Here is a 20,914-nt window from a genome sequence, read left to right on the forward strand (position 1 = left end):
CTGTACAATTGCCCAGCTACGGCACAGTAGACACATACGAGTATACTTGTTCGCCCCCGCAAATGTGATCAAGGTTGAATTCACCCACCCCTAAATAGCATTTTATCCCCAGTTCACGCGGCGGATGTAAACAGAAAAAACCATGTGATAGGGGATGAGCACACATGAATTTTTTCGTGTAAAAGACCATACATAGATAATCCGTAAAAACAAAATCACCGGAATATGTAGCTAGGGATTATTTAAAAAACGGGACATTTACAATTTTCTGCGTTTTCCTTCGTTGAATTCTGAAAATGGGTGAAATTTACAAAATATTACGAGTTAGTAAATACCTTTACAAATTTAGACGTAATTGAACATTTATAAAAATGTTTCGAGTTTTTTCCATTGAAATTCATGAAGCGAATAGAAGCTAAATAAAATCTTTCCACATTTTAAATGTTCATCGTGTAAATATATTTTTTTCGTGTAACTTAATAAACTGGCACATTTCTCGTTTTATAATAAATTTTACTTAATTTACGAAATTTATTATCGCTTTCAATTAAAAGTTTGTAAATAAAAGTTTTTTACAGATAAAACAGATATTTTGTGATGTGACCTTATAATTTAAAATAAAACGATAACTTTGTAAAACAACACCTTTATTTTTTATACTTAATGCCGACCAGGTTTCGCAAAATAGAGAAAAATGAATATTGTTAATTTATTAATAATCTTCAGGAACAACTTTTTCTTTATAACTTACTTTGACGGTACACCAATCAATGTAATATATCAATAATAACATAATACTAATTAATCTAAACGAAAGATGAAACAGAACAAGATACAAAAAAATAAATAGATAACACTATTAGGAATCGAACCCAGCACCTCTTGTCCTACCGGCAAAAACGTCGTAAACCACTCGACCATTAGACCTATTATTTAAGAGCAGTGGCGGCTCGTGACTTATGGGTTACTGGGAACTAATATTAGAAAAAATGGTCTTATTTATGTTGTTGTGGTTGAAAATATTTTTTTTTTTTTTGAAAAAATGATTTTTTGTTTGAAGATTTTCTGAACTGAAATTTTCTGAAATCTGTAGTGGTACGCCACTACTTGACTCAAACGTTATTCTAGAAGTTTCCAAACAAGTTACTTGGATTTTCTTTTATTTTTTAATATTTTTTTCGGTAGCATCTGGAATATTCGAGAATGTTTTATTTTCCACCTAGATAAGCGACAACGTGAACAAAATGGTCACTACAGTACCAGCAACCTCGAGATTGATATCGAATTGTTTTGCCTACGTGACGCGCTTCGGAACATTCTCGAACCTCCCTTTCGTAAATCATTTTGTTGTATTTTCTACGTTTATTTATTGTTTTTGGATGTATTATTAAAAACCGCTTCAGCCAAATTTCGTAGTTATTTATTAATAAAAAGAATACCGAACATAACTACAAATCTTCTTACGAAAAATCGATTTAAAAAAAAATCGTTTTCAGCTACAACAAGATCAGAAATGCCATTTTTAATAATATTAGCACTCTAATACACCCAAAAGTCACGAGCCGCCACTGGTTAAGAGTCATATTTGTTGATCTCATATTTCAAATTCAAAAATTTATATATGTTATTATGAAATTTGTTCTTGTAAATATAAATAAATGGTTTCATGTTTCGTTTAGATTTGTTAGTATTATCTTAGTCTTTAATGATGTTTGAATAATATCTTCAAATTATTGGTAACCCGGTTAATAAATTAGAAATACCCATTTTTTCCGTTTTTCAGTTATAGCTTCGTCAGGGCAGTATGATACCACTAAAATATAACTCCACTGAAGCTAATCCCATTTTGAGCGACCCACTGAAAAGTATTTTTTATAACTATTTATAACCCATGTTATTCGTAGATTATAGTATTTTATTATACTCCCCTAAAAAAGCTACGGTTGTAGCGAAACCATGTCGGTATAAGGTATAAAAAAAGTTATTGCTTCATTTAAAATCAAAGGGAATATTGAATTATGTTTTAGATAAACACGATTGGAACAAGTACTTTTTGAAAACAAACTTTTGATTGCATTGTTAAAATAGTTATTAATTAATATAATATTGATGTATGAATGAAATCAATAACACGTTTTTTTTAAGCGTGAAATCAAAACGATAATTTTTTTTTAACATCATTACTTTTTTTATAAATATTTTGTCTTATGGAATGAAATCATACATTATTTAAAAAAACAGAGCTCAGAAAGATGTGTCAAACACTACTGTTGTTTTAACTTTTATTCAATTTTTGGAAACTGACGTATTATTAAAAAAAAATAAAGCCTTCTATAAATACGTATCTCCCTGATTATTCTTTCGGTGTGGGATCTCCGGGTCGCCTAAGGGTGAATATCCTGGCTGAATTAACGTCACAAATCAGGGTGGGACACGGAAAACACATGCCATAAAACCATTAAATTATGATGTATTAGCTATGGGGACAGTACTTTTGTGCGTTTCCCCTTTGGTTATATCACCGTAAAATTTTGTTTAACATTGTTTGCAACCCCGTTAAACGAATTGAACCCCGCGGTTATAATATGTTTTATCCCCGGGAACTGACAAAATTAAGTTTTTTTTAAAAATAATGTAAATATTTTATTGCCTAAATAATGAAATACCTTATGTATTAACGTACAAGTTATTTACGCCACTGATCTATTACAAAATTTCGCAAAAGGAAGAAAATCTCAGTATTGGCTTTATAGACAATTTATTAAACTAGGACAGTCTTACTTATAAATAATCCCTAATGCGCCGCTGCAGCGTTTGTACAACTAGCTGGGCCGTATACGGCTCGGGTTAAAATTTGTTCCAATCCTGAAAAACCCAATAATTCTCGCATTTTGCGTTTAGTTGTCAACTTAACGTTTCTTCAGATGACATTTCCGATTTCACAGACCCGGTTGTTGTGTATTGCTTCGAAATTCGATTATGCGTTCCGTGTTTGCTTTGGGGTATTGAAGCAATTGAGGCAATTGAAGACGTATAGAGAGACCTGTATCCGTTAGTAAATTAAGCCGGTAGGTACTTACGAGTTATAAAAATATGTCTGAACCTTGCCGCCTGGATTTCGAACCCAGAGAATGATGAGTTTGAGCAGAAAAGCATTCATTACTTAGACACAATATTATACTACTTACATTGTACGAATCTCAAGAAGGTAGTCCAACAATTGAATGTGGGATCCACCTCTGGGCTGGAGCCTCAAAATATCTAATAATGTTACTTGATTTTGTTCAAAAAACGACAGATCGTCTAATTGAAAATTCATTGTTAACAGACTGAGTAACGCAATATAGTTTTGCGGAGTCTGTTCTGTTATGTTATGATCCCCTGTGTACCGGTGCACGTACGCGAAACTCGACGAACATTAGCGCAACACCCATTCACAGTTGATGTTGGCTTCATGAGAACGGGTCGTTTCATCGACACGTTTTTGTGTAGTTCGGCTCGCATGTAGAACGAACTACCGGGCTTCTTAGTAAATCTCTTCTTTCAGTCCTTATCTTAACCTGGATCACAACCGGATGGCAATAAAATTAGCCTGACTTTACGCTTTGCAGACAGGGGTGCTCTTGTGAGGTATAAAAAAAATCATTTTCCAACCACCTTGTAGAATGTCCGCTGTAATGAACGTGACAGGTAACTGCTATATAGGTGACCTAATTGGTTAGTAGCAGAAGAAATTGATAACTCGGCGCTACTCTGTTTCAATGCAATTAGTCAGTATCGGCTATCGGCGAGGTGCTTTGATAAATACATATTTACTGGCAGTTTATAATGGACTAATTTTGTTGGCTCCACAGCCTGGAGGTACTATGTACAATACTTACTATAAACGACTGTGGGATTCGCCACTTTATTATATTATAGTGTTTACATAAATTCTTTTAGATTCCAGTTTTGACACAAAGCAAGTTCACAAAATTGTTCAATTCTTTACAAAAACTTCAAATAATTTTTGGTTCACTGTAATTAATACCGTGCGTTTATATTAAAATACTGCGTTCTGTCAAGATTAAAAAAATTATGTGAGATATTAAAATTTCGTTATTTACAATTTTTTTGCCACGTTTTTTCTAAATCGTTGCGAAAAAATGTATTTTTATACTGAACATTTTAAATTATATATAATTTTAAATAAGCTGATGTAGCGCAATTGGCAGAGCATATAACTGGCAGTCGGAAAGTTGCGAGTTCAAGTTCCGTCAAGATTTTTTAAAATTATCTGTTTTAGGTGTTTAAGCTAGTAATTATTGCTTAAAAAATATGTTATTCTTTGTGATATATGCTATACAAATAGCAAGTGCGCCCCACTGTTGAATTTGACAGTGACCTCTCGTTTGGGGCTCCAAAATACCTGAGAAAAACCCTTGACTGTGTGCAGAAACTGGCGGTCTGTTTGATAGATCCCCGTACCTTGACGAGCGGATTACAATCTTGAGAGCACAGACGTGAGGTAGGTATGCTTATATTGTATATTAAAATGGAAGATGCTCCGAGGAACTAGTGTCATTGGTCCCTTCGGCACCGGTGCATCTGGAAATCTGAAATATGGAAACACGCTAATTGCCCGCCCGACATATGTACACATTGATATTTGTCACATGAGAACGGGCCGCTTTTACGACTCGTTCTCGAGTTCAACAGTTCGCATTTGGAATGATTGGCCAACCTCTGTGTTTAATCGTTCCAAAACCATGGGTCTCTTCAAGACCCATATTCACTCGTTCCTCTCCGCAAAAATACCATGCACACAGCATCCCAAGAGATGACAAAGGCCCTGAAGGAGAAAATTTTCCTCAGGTATAGACTAAATCAAAATTTAAAAAAACTTAACAAACGGACTGCAAACTTTAGAGCACAAACGTGAGGTGGAAATGCTATCCTTGTTTTACAGGTATTTCACTTGAAGATGCTTCGAGGAACTAGCGTCATTGATCGTTACATAGTCGTACACCGTTGACGTTTGTCACATAAGATCGCTCGTACGAGTTCAATACGAGTCCTCTGTGTTTCTTTTCTCCTAAAACATGGGTCTCTTCAAGACCACTTCTTTATTCCTTCCTCTCCTCCAGAAGGCTTTACATACAGCATTCCTAAATATGACATAGGCTCCGAGGGAAACCGTTTTCCTCGTGGCCTCTAATACGAAATTAACGTAAAAAAATATGTACCTGTTTTATTCGCGTATATTTTAAATATTGCTTTCAAAGCCCGACAGGCACTGTTACATGTACATATTTTAGCTTCCTGGCTTCACTTCTGATATAAATTATGGACTTTTAAGTACAATAAAGTATTCCCTGGAACGCGATTCAAACTTCGAAACCTTCTCCATACTGGGAGACCACTATACCACTAAGCTTCATAATTTATTGAACACATATTCAACTGAATACACACTTACGGTATTACTAAAAAACCCGGTGAAAATTTTATTCAATAGATAAACGACCGTGTATGTGAAAACCTTACTAATTGAAAAGAAAAAAAGAATCTGACCTAAAATAGTTCATGGAAAAATACATAAGATATATATATACATTGCTTATCCAGTCAAAAGGGGTTGTTTATCAGTTATATAGAATTTTTCATCGAATTCCATTTTGGAAACTATATAAAATTACCTATTGGATTTTCGTATATTAATTATACTTTAATCCAATATTTTAATTTCAAACATGAAAAAAATTGAAAAAATTAACTTTAATGTACCGGACAGCAGATGTGTGTACCTAGATAATTATGCAAATGAATATTTATCTGTTATCACACATTTTACGATGCCGAATCCTTTGTTTCTTATCTCGCACGATGAGTCTTCTTGATAAGATTTTAAATCATTGCACGACAAACTGTGGGACCTTAGTAATCAATTCTCGTCGCTATCACGCATTATAGTATTTTGTTTAGATATAAGAATAATTGCTCTACATTAACATGGTAGAAACTGTATTTTAACCCAATAAATACGCAAACAAATGGCCCAATCAGTCAGTTGTCGAAGACATTCGCGAAGTTTTGTTTGATTGCAAATCCTTACTGAAGGTACCCCCGAGAGAAAACCGGCATTTCACTGTCAATGTTACTGGCGTAGGTGTCCAATACACTTACCACAAATATTTTTGATCAAAACATCGTAAAATTTCAGAGAAAATAAAACTATTACCTCACTTATTTCTTATATCATATCTAGTTCATACATAAATAAAAATTTTGAAAATGCTTTTAATTACCAAGAAACAATAACAAATAAACTGAAATTAACATATTGCTTACACATAGGTACTATCAAGTTTAATTCTTCAAAACATGTTTACCAACACGTGCATTAGGCATTTATCTTATTAAAAAGATTACTAGAAATTCTTGTCAAATATAAACCACAAAATTATATTTGAATACTGGCATAGCCATTTTACCTAACTTTATGAAGTAACATGAATGCAGATTTTACAAATAATATTATAAAATAATTGAATTACATGAATAAAATAGTAAATTGAGTATTTTATGAACAGAATACGATTTACGAAGATATATCAAGAAGACATAAAAACAGCTGTCAATCGCGGTTTCCGCGCTTAAAGGATGTCCTAATGCGCATGCGTGAAGTATTGCTTAAGTATATTGTGGTCCGAATAAAAAAATAGAGTTAAAAATATTTTTAATTAGTACCAACTCGACTCTAAGCGTTTACAGCTTTTGTGTAACAAAAACACCGTTTAACAAATGTGAATTGGTTTTTCTTTAGTAAAGCTGTAAGTGTGAAAAATGTATAATATTTTATTTCAAAGGAATCGAAACACTGTTGTAATAATTACTTTGAAGCAGCGTTGCAACCTTCAACATCATCCATTCATTATTCAAACCAATTAATCTCACTCAATGCTCCTTACCGAGAGCATGCTTTTCGTCCAACGCGTCGATAATAAATAAATATCCAGACGTGGGTACTGTAGCATCTTCGTAAAGTTTCTCAGGTAAAATGGATGCTGTTGTTTGTTAAAGGTTCGCCCACGTGTAAAAGTTGTACCGGCGCCTGAAACTTTCTAAGGCAAAGTAAAACAAAACTTCTAACGAGATGGCCAGTGTTCAGTATTAGGGCTCTGCCCGTTTGAGGCTCATTGTTTCGCGCAAGGGATGCTTTTACTTGCTGCTCCCTTATACTGCTTAATTCTTCAATCAAATCAACGAGATCGGAATTTGAAACAGTTTCGATTGATACTACGGGTATTGCTTCAATTAAAGCCCAATCGATTTACTTAGTAAAGGTTCCGCCTTTGTCTTTTCGAGACACAAGATAACGTATTACAAAGAAATAAAGCGTATTTACTTGCGTTTTTAATACATCTCTGTGATATTATTGTGTAAAGCAATGACTTTGTATTTTGTCATATATAATAAAAATAAAACATTTATTTTGTGTTAAACCATGAGTTTTAGATTAATTTGTTTACCGACCGGTTTTGCTTTGCTCAAGCATCATCGGTGTAGAAATAAATACGCAAAATAAGAGTTTTATTTTTATTGCATCCATATTTGAATTTCGATTTTGTTTTCTTGATTAACTAAATGAATAAAGAGGGATTCTAGACTCGCTGTCAATGACAATGCATTCGATCAACTTTTTTTGGCACTTTTGCACACTAACGCTTGCACACGGTGACCGGATAAATCATCACAATGATAATTCATCACATCTTTAAAAAGTTATATAAAGTCATGGAAAGTGATTAAACAAAAACTTTATTCACTGGGTTAGTTAGGTTATGTTAGGTTTGGTTTAAATTTTTTTTCATCGTTTCTAATGTCTTTATATCACTTTTTAAAAGTGTGTTGAATTGTCACTGTGTTGAGTTATCATGGAACCTTAACCTCTGTTAAGCACACATACATTTTTATGACATTATACTTATAAACAAAAATTTACAGATGTTAATACACTATATAAAAGTCAGCATTATCCGATTAGAATTTGGGAATTTGGATAAGGTGTTAGCATTGTTGACCCAAGTCCACTGGGGAGGGAAGTTAGATCCTGAGTCAAACCATTTTTTTTTAAATTAAAAAACACAATAGTTAAGAGCCTTTCCTGGGAAGGATGGTTCAACACAAAGTCCAACTGAAAACAAAAAAATATATGTTAATATTTTTAAATAGTCCATTAGTAAAAAAATGTGATATGAGAATATTATTGATAATTATTTAGCCTTTTGTATTTATTGGAAAATAATTTTGTACAAACCTTATTATTTTAGGATATGCAGGCAAATAATAGGACAATTTGAAGTAAAAAGTATAACAAAAAAAATTGGATCGCTTAAATATATGCAATCATATTTGAAGGGGTTCAAGGGTAGTGCCACACAATTATTTTTCTGGAACGGAATAGCAACTGCAGTTGTGCCTATATGATTTTTCAAATGATAACTATGAGACGAGAAAGTCAAGTGTTTGACTTCGTCAGTGTAGAGCAAGCCAGATTTATTATATTCGTATAAAAGTCCATGTATTAGGTTCGCTATCTCAATTCCAACTCGCAACTAGATAGCACGCATGCGTAATCTTTGTGCACGGTTAAACAATGAACTAAGTTTTTTTTATGTATATTTTATTTAGTTATAAGAGTTTACATCTTATACCTTATATATTATTTTCTATGACTAATACAATATTATTTACTACTTACATACTAAAATTTATATTTCACAACATTGAGACAAAATCCACGAAAAACTGCAAGACTTTTAGCTTCCTTAACAATTACCGGGAGTTCATTGAACATTTTAAAACCTTTTTAATAAATATTGTTTTGTGTTCCCGATAAATGTGTTTTAGGAAGCCTAAAATCGTTGCAGTTTCTCGTAGGATATAAATGAACTGCACTATTAGTTCTAACATTCTTTGACATATAGTCAGGTAACATTTTATTTTTTAGCTTATAAATAAACACTAAGGTATTATAAACTAAACGTTGCCACACACTTAAAAGATTGAGTTGACGTTGCATGGTTTTTATTCTGGTGTACCTGCTACAACACAGTATTGACGTGATGTAATGTACATGTACAAACCGAGTATAATTACAATTTTTATTACCCCAAAACATTATTATAATACATTACAGCCATTATAACAATAATAGTATTGCATTTAAACACTCATGAATCACAAATCAAGATTTTAGTAGTGCTGGCCCAATTTAATAGTTTTTTGTTTACATTTGAATCCATTTGCTACAAAAATGAATTTGTCACCCAATTTTTTTAAATGCTCGAGATTATATTTTTTCGATCCCATTTATCAGTGATAAATAAATACAGTATAAAATTTTTTCGAAAGGTTTTTTTTTATATACTTAAATTCATCAAATATCAACGGGCAGCTCAATTTTATTCGCTCTACGGCCGACTTGGCAAAGATGCGGCAAGAAATCACTCCGAACACCGGAAAACTGGCTTGCAATCTATGTTTATGTCGGACTGCTGCAGTTCGTAGCCCGTAGCGTCGTAGACCTTAGCCGCGTCGACCATCAACAACTGGCCAGAGGTATCTCCACCTCTACGGTCTACAGTGCTATGGTTTCCAAGAGCAAGTGGTCGGTTGGTTTGCACTCCCGGTTATTTGTTAGGCGGGATTAACCTAAATAGTGGTTCTCTAATCACCACTTAACAGACGATAGAGAACTACGGATGTTTATTTCTTAAAAGACTGAGATATAAATTATAGCTATATATTTTTTCTTTTAAGAACCGTTTAGTTCATATTTATAACCGTTACGGTATGAGAGGTACAAGGTTTTCTATTAGACCATATGAGTTGTTATTTATGCTAATAAGTTGACCTTCTTTTATATTAACATTTGTTTAAAAAAATATTTTTGGTAAAAAAATAGTTTAAATATGGTTCATATTAGTTATCATCGAAAATTTTACTTACCTATTAGAGTTTATAAAATTAGAGTCACTTAAATATTTATAAAATAACAATCTTGTTTATCATTGAGGTGAGACAATCCCTGCATTTTTGTTATTTGATAATGTTGCATAATGACGGAGAATTTCGTAAATCTAGTACTGCAATAGATAGATTCGTATTTTTAAAATGCTTTTATTTATTAAACTACTAGTGGACCTCGTAATGTTTTGATAATGTATTTCTCGGGCGTCTGCGACATCCACCATTCAGTACTATACCATATTGTTACTGTTAAAAAACTACATAAAATCGATTTTAACTCAACTCCACATCTTATTTCGGTGAAAGATGTTTTATTATATTATGATTATTATTTGTTAGAATTTCTCGGGCGTCCCCGACTTCTGCTTTCATTCAAATTACTTTCTAAACACTCCTGGCATTAATAAGAATATTTTTTTTAATTTTCAGTGAAATTAGTCGACTATTTTTTTAGTTTTACGAGCACAAACATAAGCAAGTTGATTTTTTAAATATTAAGATGTTACAACCACAACTGTTACATTATTGCCCATCGTTTAAAAATTTAGCATAACATTGCCAGTCCTGGATTTGTCAATAGGCCTTATAGGCCGCGGCCTAGGGGCGGCAGAGTTCAGGGGGCGGCACTCGCTCGCTTTGGTAAGCCGTGTATGCGATTATAAACAAAAAAAGTCCCTGTGGATAGACAAAGTTTTATAACTATTAGACGATAAATATCATTTTTGAAAGGCGCTAATTCCTAGTAGTTTAGTTAGATAGTTACTTATATTAATGCTACTGATCGGGGGCGGGTGATGTGATGAACAGTCCGTATGAAAACATAATATACCGTATCACGGTTTGCACTGCCGGGCCGGCCGGCAGTGCAAAGCGGCAGTTTCGTGTGTATATTTGTGTCAATTTCGGAAACATCGCACTTGTCGCAACTCGCAACTAGCAACGTTTTCTTCGATTTGATATCCTACCAGATTGTAACGAATCCGAATACATTTCACTTTTTGTACATTGGTTGTTGCCGAATTTTAAGTCAAGTGGAAGTGCGTTCTTGATTACGCTCCAGTTTCTGTTCACAGGGGTGTGAAAGGTGAGTATGTTAGCAAAATAATAAATAATACTATTACATATTCTGGTTCTGCTGGGCTAGATAGATAACGCTAACTAAATGATTTCGGCTCGCTAGCAAAAACAAAGATTACTCAAGTTTCAAAAACATTAAAATTCACAGTGTCTATGACCTTTATTACAGCGTCATCTAGTCCAGAACCTTTAAAAGTCGGCGTTTTACATATATTTTTTTCTTTTAATAGATTTTTCAAAATACTTCATATTCATATACTGACGAAAAATGAGTGATGGAAGGAAGCGACTGAGTGGTGCTGAGTACAGAAAGATATAAAAATTTAAAAAAGATGAACAACAACATGCTTTTCAGAAAATCAGGAAAATAGAAACTTTTTTTTAAAGTGAAAACACCAACGATTCATTAAGTATTTCACAAGAGAACTTGGGGAGTGGGAGTAGTAGTAATAAGGAAGATCAAGGTACTGGTATTCCAATTGAGCTGACGAGTATGCATCATCTCAATCAGTCAGATCAGCCATGTTTAGTAAAACCTGTTCGTCCTTCTGATTCCGACATTTCTGACAATGAAATACCTTCAACAAGTGGCAGGAATTTGAGGTCACGCTGTGAAGAAGTGTCTCTTGTCGCGAAAACTACTGAAATACAATCAACCACAAAACTGAACAAAGATCCAGCCTTATGGGAAATAAACGATTCGACGAGAGACATAACTGCAAGAAATGGTTTCGAACAAAGCAAGTCCTGTGATTTCACAAAAAGTGGGAGAATGTATTCCGATCATCGCCGTTATTTACAACAAAATCTATTTTTCAGAAAAATGAAAAATAATGAAGTAAAAGAAAGGAATTGGCTTGTCTATTCGGAAAACAAAGGCTCCGTATTCTGCGGACCCTGTTTGGCATTTGGATCTATTGAGAACAGGATCCAATTTGACCAGCAAGGTTTCAATGATTGGAAAAATGCAGAAATTCGAGTAGCTCAATACGAAAACTCTCCAAAAACTGTAAACGGCATTTATGATCGTATTTTGGAATGCTATTTTGGACAGATTAAATAAAGTGAGTGCTCAGATTCAGAACTCATCTGTTAATGTACTGACGGTATCTGATCTTTATGGATCTCTTCTCGAATTTACAATAGCAGAGCGAGAAAACTTTGATTTTTTCGAAAAAAGTGCAATTGAAATGAGCGCACTTAAGAAATATCAGGGCGACATTAAGAATAAGAGGAACCCTAAGAGAAAAAACTTTATAGACGAAGCATCAAATGAGGAAATTGAATCAATTTCCAGAGACTCTTTCAGAGTCAACACCTTTTTGGTAATTCTGGACAGACTGAGAGCTGAATTAGAGAGAAGACATGGTGCATATATAATCTTTAAAGAATTTTTTTCATTTTTAACAAGAATGAGTGAACTTTCAACACAAAGAGTCTCAGAAAAAGCTCAATCTCTTGTGCAATATTACTGTAATGATTTAGAAGACGATTTAGTTCGGGAATGTGTACACTTTTGTAGTCACATTTCCTCTAATAAGACGGCAGAGAAACCTGAATCGACATCATGACTGAATCTTTTTTAGTTTTTGAAGAAACAATCTCTGTGTAATGTTTATCCAAACTTGGATATAGCTCTCCGCATCGCACTTTGCACCCCGGCTACAAATTGTTCTGGAGAAAGGAGTTTTTCCTGTTTAAAGCGTATGAAAAATTACCAAAGGTCTTCACTGTCGCAAGAAAAACTTAACTCTTTGGCTCTTCTGAGCATTGAAGCAGACTTAATGAATACTTTAAGCTATGAAGATATTATAGATGATTTTGTCAATAAAAAAACCCGAAAAAAATTGTAATTCTTGTTATTAAATTTTACAAATTAAATTAAATTGTACGAATTCGTTAGTTTATTTTATTTTTGAATACCTACTTCCCACACATTTGAATATTTATTCAGAAAATTGTGTGTCACCTAATGGCAGCCTAAAAGTGAGCGATTATGGTTTTTTAATTATTTTTTTTTTATTTTTTTTTTTAAAAAAAATTTTATGCAGATATTATCGGTGGCAATTTCCAAGAAGGGGGTAGGGGGCGGCGCAAACGAATTGGCCTATACTTGTGAAAAGTACAAATACGGCCCTGAACATTGCCCATCGTAGTTTAAATGTTACATTATTGCCCATCGTTTAAAAATTTTGCATAACATTGCCCATCGTAGTTTAAATGTTATAATTTAAAAATTTAAAAATTTAGCATAACATTGCCCATCGTAGTTTAAATGTTATATTATAATATAAAAATAAAATGCTTTGCATCTGAAACATCGATGTTGGTACTAATCGGTGTAAATATATTATACTGAAAAGGTCCTGTCAATTATAGAAGAATGATCACTATCACCAAACAATATTATAAGAATCAAGTTTTCGACTGCTCCATAATGACATGAAAACGAAGCTCTGCCTGTGAATACTATATTTCGTATCATTCATCGTAAGAAAAATTAATTGATAGTGAAGTTTTTGCTTAACAGATGTCAGTGATTTCCATCTATATCTAATATAAAAACTAAAGTTAGTTAAGCAAGCATTATTACCATAGAAATCTCTTAAGCCTTTCAAATAAAATTTTAATCCTTCTAGTTAAAATACGATTTTCTAAACATCGACAGCAAAGTTATGACATTCTTAGGATAAACTTGAAAATGTTTTATTAAATTTCTGCAAAACATTCTTTGTTTTGACAGCCTCTACAAAGAAGAGTAACCTGCTCAAAGAAGGTAGGCTCTTCTCAGAAAAAGAAAATTAAATTTGATTTTCAGTTGTTAACGAAAAAAAAATTTCTTTTGGCATTTTGAATGCTGTTCAAAAAGCTCTAAATTAACAGTATGTATGTATGAACCAAGACACAAGCTTGGCTAAACAATTTTTTTACAGATAACTTCCTTTTAAGTTAATATTTGAAACGCAGAAAAAATGTTGCTTGTAATAGCTTTTACCAAAATTTATGGTTTTAACGTATCTGAAAACTTCAGTTATTGTCGTCACCGCGAATTGTTTAAGATACCACACTTCAAAACAGATGTTCTAGTAAAGCAAAGCATATCAAAAGGAATGGTAGGTTACTTTCAAATAAAAATTTTAAAACAGTAGACATATTTGACAACCCCTTAAATAACATTAAAACTTTTAATCATCGATGACAATGTGAAGAGTGAATAACTTTTTCTGTGTTTTCTGTTTCACATCTTTCATTTGAGAGCTGTTAATATTACCTTCAATGATTAAATATTTGAGGTTTTATTCATCAGGTTATTCCACAATAAAAATATTCAACCTAAACTTGTAGGAAGGTCAATAGACTTCGCACATAATCCTGACCAGACCGGCTCAAGTATAGGGACTCCATAGACATGAGTAAATCTGGCTTCCAACAAAATGGGCGTCTTGTATACGGCGGGCAGATTATTCAATAGTAACCAGCTGCTAGCCCTTTACAAATCACAAGTACGCCTAACAATTGAATTTGGGAGCCATTTAAATAAATACAAAAAAAAGGTATCTTGCGGTTATAGAAATAGACTAAGCACGGCGAAACCTTAATTCAAAATAAACCTTTGGTAAAACAGTAGGTAGTTTCAAATGCACATATTATAATTGATTTGAATTTACGATTTGGGAGGCGGGTATTGTTACAGTCGCTCCGGCAACCATTCATTGGATAACACCTCTGCTGTATGTCGTCCCACGTGGTTTGCTACGTTTGGTGATTTATCAGTGGTGCCTGGGTACACGGAGTGAAGATTGTCTAGATCTTGACGGCGGATGCATCTGTCCGTCTACTGTGGGGTGGACTGGATTTGGAAAGGCTCGTTGAGGGAGATCTTTTTTACCTCTCCAACTAGACTCCCTCAACCCATAGCCTTGGACTGTAGTGGGAGGGATGAATTCAAATGTTTGTCACTCTTATACGCTCCGCCCCCAAATTCCTACCCACCCCTCACACTCATACTTTTTTTCTTCACAGACCTTTCTCTCCTTCCTCTCCTTTCTCTCCTTCCTCTCTTTCCTCTCCTTCCTCTCCTTCCTCTCCTTCCTCTCCTTCGTCTCCTTCCTCTCCTTCCTCTCCTTCCCCTCCTTCCTCTCCTTCCTCTCCTTCCTCTCCTTCCTCTCCTTCCTCTCCTTCCTCTCCTTCCTCTCCTTCCTCTCCTTCCTCTCCTTCCTCTCCTTCATCTCTTTCCTCTCCTTCCTCTCCATCCTCTCCTTCCTCTCCTTTATCTCCTTCCTCTCCTTCCCCTCCTTCCTCTCCTTCCTCTCCTTCCTCTCCTTCCTCTCCTTCCTCTCCTTCCTCTCCTTCCTCTCCTTCCTCTCCTTCCTCTCCTTCCTCTCCTTCCTCTCCTTCCTCTCCTTCCTCTCCTTCCTCTCCTTCCTCTCCTTCCTCTCCTTCCTCTCCTTCCTCTCCTTCCTCACCTTCCTCTCCTTATGAACAGCAAAATATGTACAGCCTGAAAAAAATAAAAATACTCGAGAGCGTAAATGTTTTCCACCAAGTGACACAGCGTATCTCTTGCCAGCAATTTTATTTATTTGTTTTTTTTTTAAATTCGCTCGCGTAATGCTAAATTTTCAGTTCATTTATATGAACTGGAAATGTTTAATGAATGGATATGAGTTGAAATAACGATTGTACAGATATATCGCGCTTTATTTTTGGGGTCCGGCAGTAATCAGTTTCTTTGTCCGAACAAAAACTATGAAGTTAGTTCTTTTAAATGATATTTTTATTTCACAATCTTCCTCTTCCCTTTTTAACCTCTTCAGCCTCACAGCCATCCCAACACCTAATGCGGGAATGACATAGTCCCATATACATATTTTGTTTAAGTTCATCTAAATATAAATTGTTATAATGATAGATTGATAGTGTGTTTTTTGTGGAACCTGAATTCATTGGATTAAAAGTATTACGTATTACGTATTACACAAAACGACAAAATGAATCTATCAAGTGAGGCCATCAAATCGTGTACAACTAAAATAAGGCCGACGCAAAAGAGCTAAGGGAAATCCCACCCTATTTCATTTGTGAGTAATAAAGGAGCATTTATATCACTTTTAACTTAGCGGCTTCGTACCAGCCCTCTTGGAACGTGAAGTTACTTTAAAGTGAGAAATATTAATACCTAAACGACAGAAATTGTGATTTATCTAGCTCTTTACAGCGCGTCAGAAGCTAAGCAAGGATTGGCGAGCTCGGAAATAAGAAAAACATTTTAAGCAAGACCTGAGTGTTTTATGCGCAAGATATACTAATTTGCAAAAAAGTCTTACTTTTTACCGTCACTCTAATAAAAATTATTATTCCGTGGAAAAAATTATAACTCTTTTTACTTTAATAAAAACTTGGTGCTGAAGGTTTTTCATTCTCAAAGTCAAAATTTCTCGAAGAAAAATGATTTTTATGTACCTTGTGAAGTAATCGCTGTAGCTTTTCGGCAATCTCTACAGCCCTTAGAATAGTGAACCAATAATATTTTTAGTTTTTTTTACTAGACAATTAAATGAATATGGCAGAGACCATACTCTCTCTACAATTTCTAATTTTAGAGCTTAGTGTATTTGAATGTACAAGGAATTTTTAAGGAGGTTTCTACGCGTTGATACGTTTTTTGGTATATGTTCATTTGATATAACAATATCATCCACTGATTTCCATTGTTACAAACACGTAAAGGAGATCTCTCACATATGAGAAGTTAATCAGGCTGTTAACACAATAATGAAGGTGATGGGTTATAAAACAACTAGATTTTTTTTTTTTTTTTAAAAGAAAGACAAACATTCCCGGGTCACGAATAACCCAAAAATGTTTGAAAATCTCCTACTACCACCACAGAAAGCCGAAAATGTTGCTTGTGTTGTGATGGAGGACTTAGCCAGCCGAGGAATCGAACACGCGACGCTCGGGTGAGACCCAAGCGCTATGCCCACTCAACCACTGACCGGATATTTAGAAAGCCTTCTGTCCAAAGCCTGACGCTTAATCCAACAATTTATTATTAGTTTATTTTTGACGCTATTCAAGTCAAAATCTTTATTGATTGTATAATCTTACAATATAATTGTCTTTTCTAAGCCTTTACTCAACATTCCTCCTCCCTCTCTCATTCTGTTACCCGCTTCCTTCAGCTTAACAGCATACCCCGATTGAAGATTGGCTACCTACAGCAAGGAGCAGTTAAACTATTGTGCAATATTCACGTAGTAAAAACGCTTTCGTTTGCATTCGTAAAACAGCAGTAGACGAAAGAATATCGAAAGAAGTTTAATCAAACTCTGAAAGTTTAACTTGATATTATGTTAACTGTGAAGGCACTTAGCCTTATACCAATATTGCTTTTTTCAACGGATTTCTACAATTTGATTTTTTGATACACTCTAAAGCATATCCTTTTTTAGCGAAATTGCCAAATATACGAGCATGAAAGTGTCTACGCACTGAATTCGCTATGTCGTGACATTATTCATCTAGACGAAGAAGATGGTACTTTATGATATTCGCACGAGAATATTAAAAAGACGTTTGTGCTAGTATCTGAAATAAAAATGTCAAAATCACCTGAGTTATATCCTTGGCGTGCGAGATGAAAAAAATATTTATCATACATATTACGCATCGTGTTCCTTGTACTACTATGATTGAGGTATACTCCTATGAATAGAACAGGTGCAAACATTACAAAGTTTTCCGATGAGGGTGTAGGTATATTGTTTAATATTTTTATAGCGTATACCAGAGATGAACCCATATAGGTAAACCATATTATTTGTTGACACGCTGAACTGAATTAATGATGATTTTTTTTACTAGTTGACCATCCATCCGAATGTGTCTAACAATAATATAGCAAACATTTACATTTATGCTGTGAAAAGTAGAATTTTCTGAATAAAATGTTAAAAATGTTTGAAACGCGATGAATGAATATATTTTGTTTTGAGTTTGTGTTGTTTTGACGTATGTTTAATGTGTGATTTTATCGGTTGTATAAAATTTAAAACATGTTTTTTTAATTTGGAAGTATTTTTTATATCGACAAATATACAATTTTTTATCTACTAATCATTCCTTTGAAAATAATATTGATATATTATGCCCGCAGAGTTATAAATTGTACAGTACATAGTATAAGAAGGAAATATTGCAATGTCACAATCAATATTGAATGCCCGGGTTTTTCCTCCTCTCCTTGTTTTTGTTTTCCGCGTTTCCCAAAGTTCCTGATGGAGATTTAGGGCCGCCGATAAAGTCCGACTTAGAGGAGAACGTAGCATGGCCCGGCCCGTTAGAAAGGTAAACAGCCTTTTCCTTTTTATTCGTGAAGGGTGGTTTTTTACTCAACATTCCTTTTAATAAGACCCTCAAAAAGACCTAAGAGAGGATAAATTAATTTACTCGACGAGCAATAATAAATTACAGTGAGCATCATCACAATAGAATTTGAAGATAATGCCTACTTATACGGATTTGAAACGTTAAATAAGATTTACCGTGTAAATAATACTTTCAAAACAGGCCGAAATCCAGAGAAGTTTTTTTTTCCACTTTTAAGTGTTTCAAAAACTTAGTGTAAAAACATTTGTGAAAATATATTGAGTTATCGCTATTATTTTGAGTTACGCTACCTCCTTCTTTAGCCAGCATTTCAGACAGCGTAACAGTTTCCATCAATAGGTCAGACGTGTAAATTGTGGAGGTGTGTGTGTGTTTACGACATCAGTGATACCGTGTTGCGCCCGGAAATCCTTATACTACCGTTATTTCAGTACAATAATTAATTATATTAATGTCGTTTTAGGTGTTTTGTTTTGGTATACCATCAAGTACCGGAATCCAAACTTTGCCCAATCGTCTTTATTAATATTTAAGATTATTTTTATGATTTCAATTGCCTTCGTAACTGGGACTTATCTAGACGTTAGGAATAAATTCACAGTAATCGCCGATTTCAATCAAGATAATACATGGTCGGTGGTCTGTACCGTACCACATTCACACATCGCCGATTCTTAAGGCTCCACCTATGCATTATGTAGAAGGACCTAATACTCACATCCTTATAATATGTAATCAACGAAAGCCCGCTGCATTCATTCCCCAGCGGGATTTATGAGGTTCACAGGGTGTCGCTTGAAGCCCTTGTCTGGCTCACTGACCTATATGTTCCCATTTGACCCCCCCCCTCACCATACAGAAGAAGATGAAATTAAGATGGTCCGTTCTGTCCGAAAAACCGGCCCCAAGTTGATCAACCATATAAACAAACATTTCCCAAAATTAGGTACATATCTGCTCTGATGATGAATAGTATAACGCTGTGCAGAATGTTGGCTAAAGAAGAAGGAAACGCATTACGGCATAATAACCCAAAAAAATTTCACTCTGTAATGATAGTCAACTTGAATAGGAGAAAATAGTAAAAAAAGGATTGTGCCAAAAAAATCAGCTATATCACAAAGATCGAATGATGCATGACCGATAATCGCCGAAATATTATTTGAAAAATGCTTTTTGAAAAAAAATCATACTTGTGTTTAGTTTCAAGAGTAAAAATGACAAAAGACTTTTTTTTAATTGTTTCTTCAGTTGTTTTTTATTACTATATAAACTAAATAAGACATTTTTCTTATAAAATTATCAATGAATAATATGAAGATACTTTGTAGCTGCATGCCATATCTTTTAACTCTTGTGTACCTAAAAAAAAGTGTTACAAGCGTCTGATTCCAAATACACTGTCAGAAGGCAATATCTTATAGTTTTATCAATAAACAAAAAATAAACTTCAAAATGAATTAATTATAAGTTCGTAAAGACGTATTAATTGTTCATTAGTGATTTTAAAAAATGGCAATTTCTCCACGGGTAGCTTGGCCGAGCGGTCTAAGGCGCTGGTTTAAGGCACCAGTCTTTTCGAAGGCGTGGGTTCGAATCCCACAGCTGCCAAATTTTTTTTGAATTTTTTGATATTTAAAATTATGCATCCATTAGACATAGTACATTTTTTATTATTTTTATTATGAATAATGGTAATTGTGTGAAAATAAAATTAAGATATGGCTATTAAAAAAAAGTTATTAACTAAACTCAATTGACTGTAACAGTAAGCCCATTCCGTATATATATATAATAATTAGTTACTCATAATCATGCGCATGCGTAATAGTGGCCGACAGATTTGTACATTATTACAATTAATACGACCGAAAATAATGAACGTATTACTATCGTATTAAGATGGAGACCGCGGACTTTGTTAACAATCTATTTCATTTGACAACAATATCGATCGGTCACGTAACGAAAATGTTAAAAAGCAGTAATACCCAATACCCATTGTCAGTACTATACAATATTTTAAATCGAATAATTAAAAGATTGTATTTATTCTAATTATTATCTAATCAATTAGGATAAATACAATATTTTGATATTTTTTTACTGTTAAATATTTTAAATCGATTTACAAAAGCAAATACGGAACACATAATCAACATTTCCAAATTTCGAAGCAATTCAAAGGAGATCGGGTCAATGACATCGCAAATTTCATCTGAGGAAAGTTAACAACTAAACGCGAAATGCGCAGTGACCAAATTTTTGACGATTGAAACAAAGTGGTGCCTGACTAAAAATTCTTTACATGAATATTATAAGTAAGTAAATGTTTTAACCCGAGCATTATACGGGTCTCTTCACAGTACAGCTATACCAGCGCTGCAGCGGCGTATTATGGAATCTTTATTTATTTATTAATTAACGCCCT

General features: G+C 33.9%; 1 protein-coding gene and 1 non-coding gene across 2 annotated transcripts in view; both read left to right on the forward strand.

The window, feature by feature from the left end:
• The window catches only part of LOC149417041 (protein turtle homolog A-like), a 1,249,058-nt gene that overhangs the window by 259,771 nt on the left and 968,373 nt on the right, over window positions 1-20,914 (forward strand). The window lies entirely within an intron of this gene.
• TRNAL-AAG (transfer RNA leucine (anticodon AAG)) lies at window positions 20,013-20,094 on the forward strand. Its single transcript has one exon. It is a non-coding gene; the product is annotated as a tRNA-Leu (tRNA).

This window comes from Hesperophylax consimilis, chromosome 16 (assembly GCF_061612785.1).
Source record: "Hesperophylax consimilis isolate HC1 chromosome 16, BYU_Hcon_1.0, whole genome shotgun sequence".
NCBI lineage: Eukaryota > Metazoa > Arthropoda > Insecta > Trichoptera > Limnephilidae > Hesperophylax > Hesperophylax consimilis.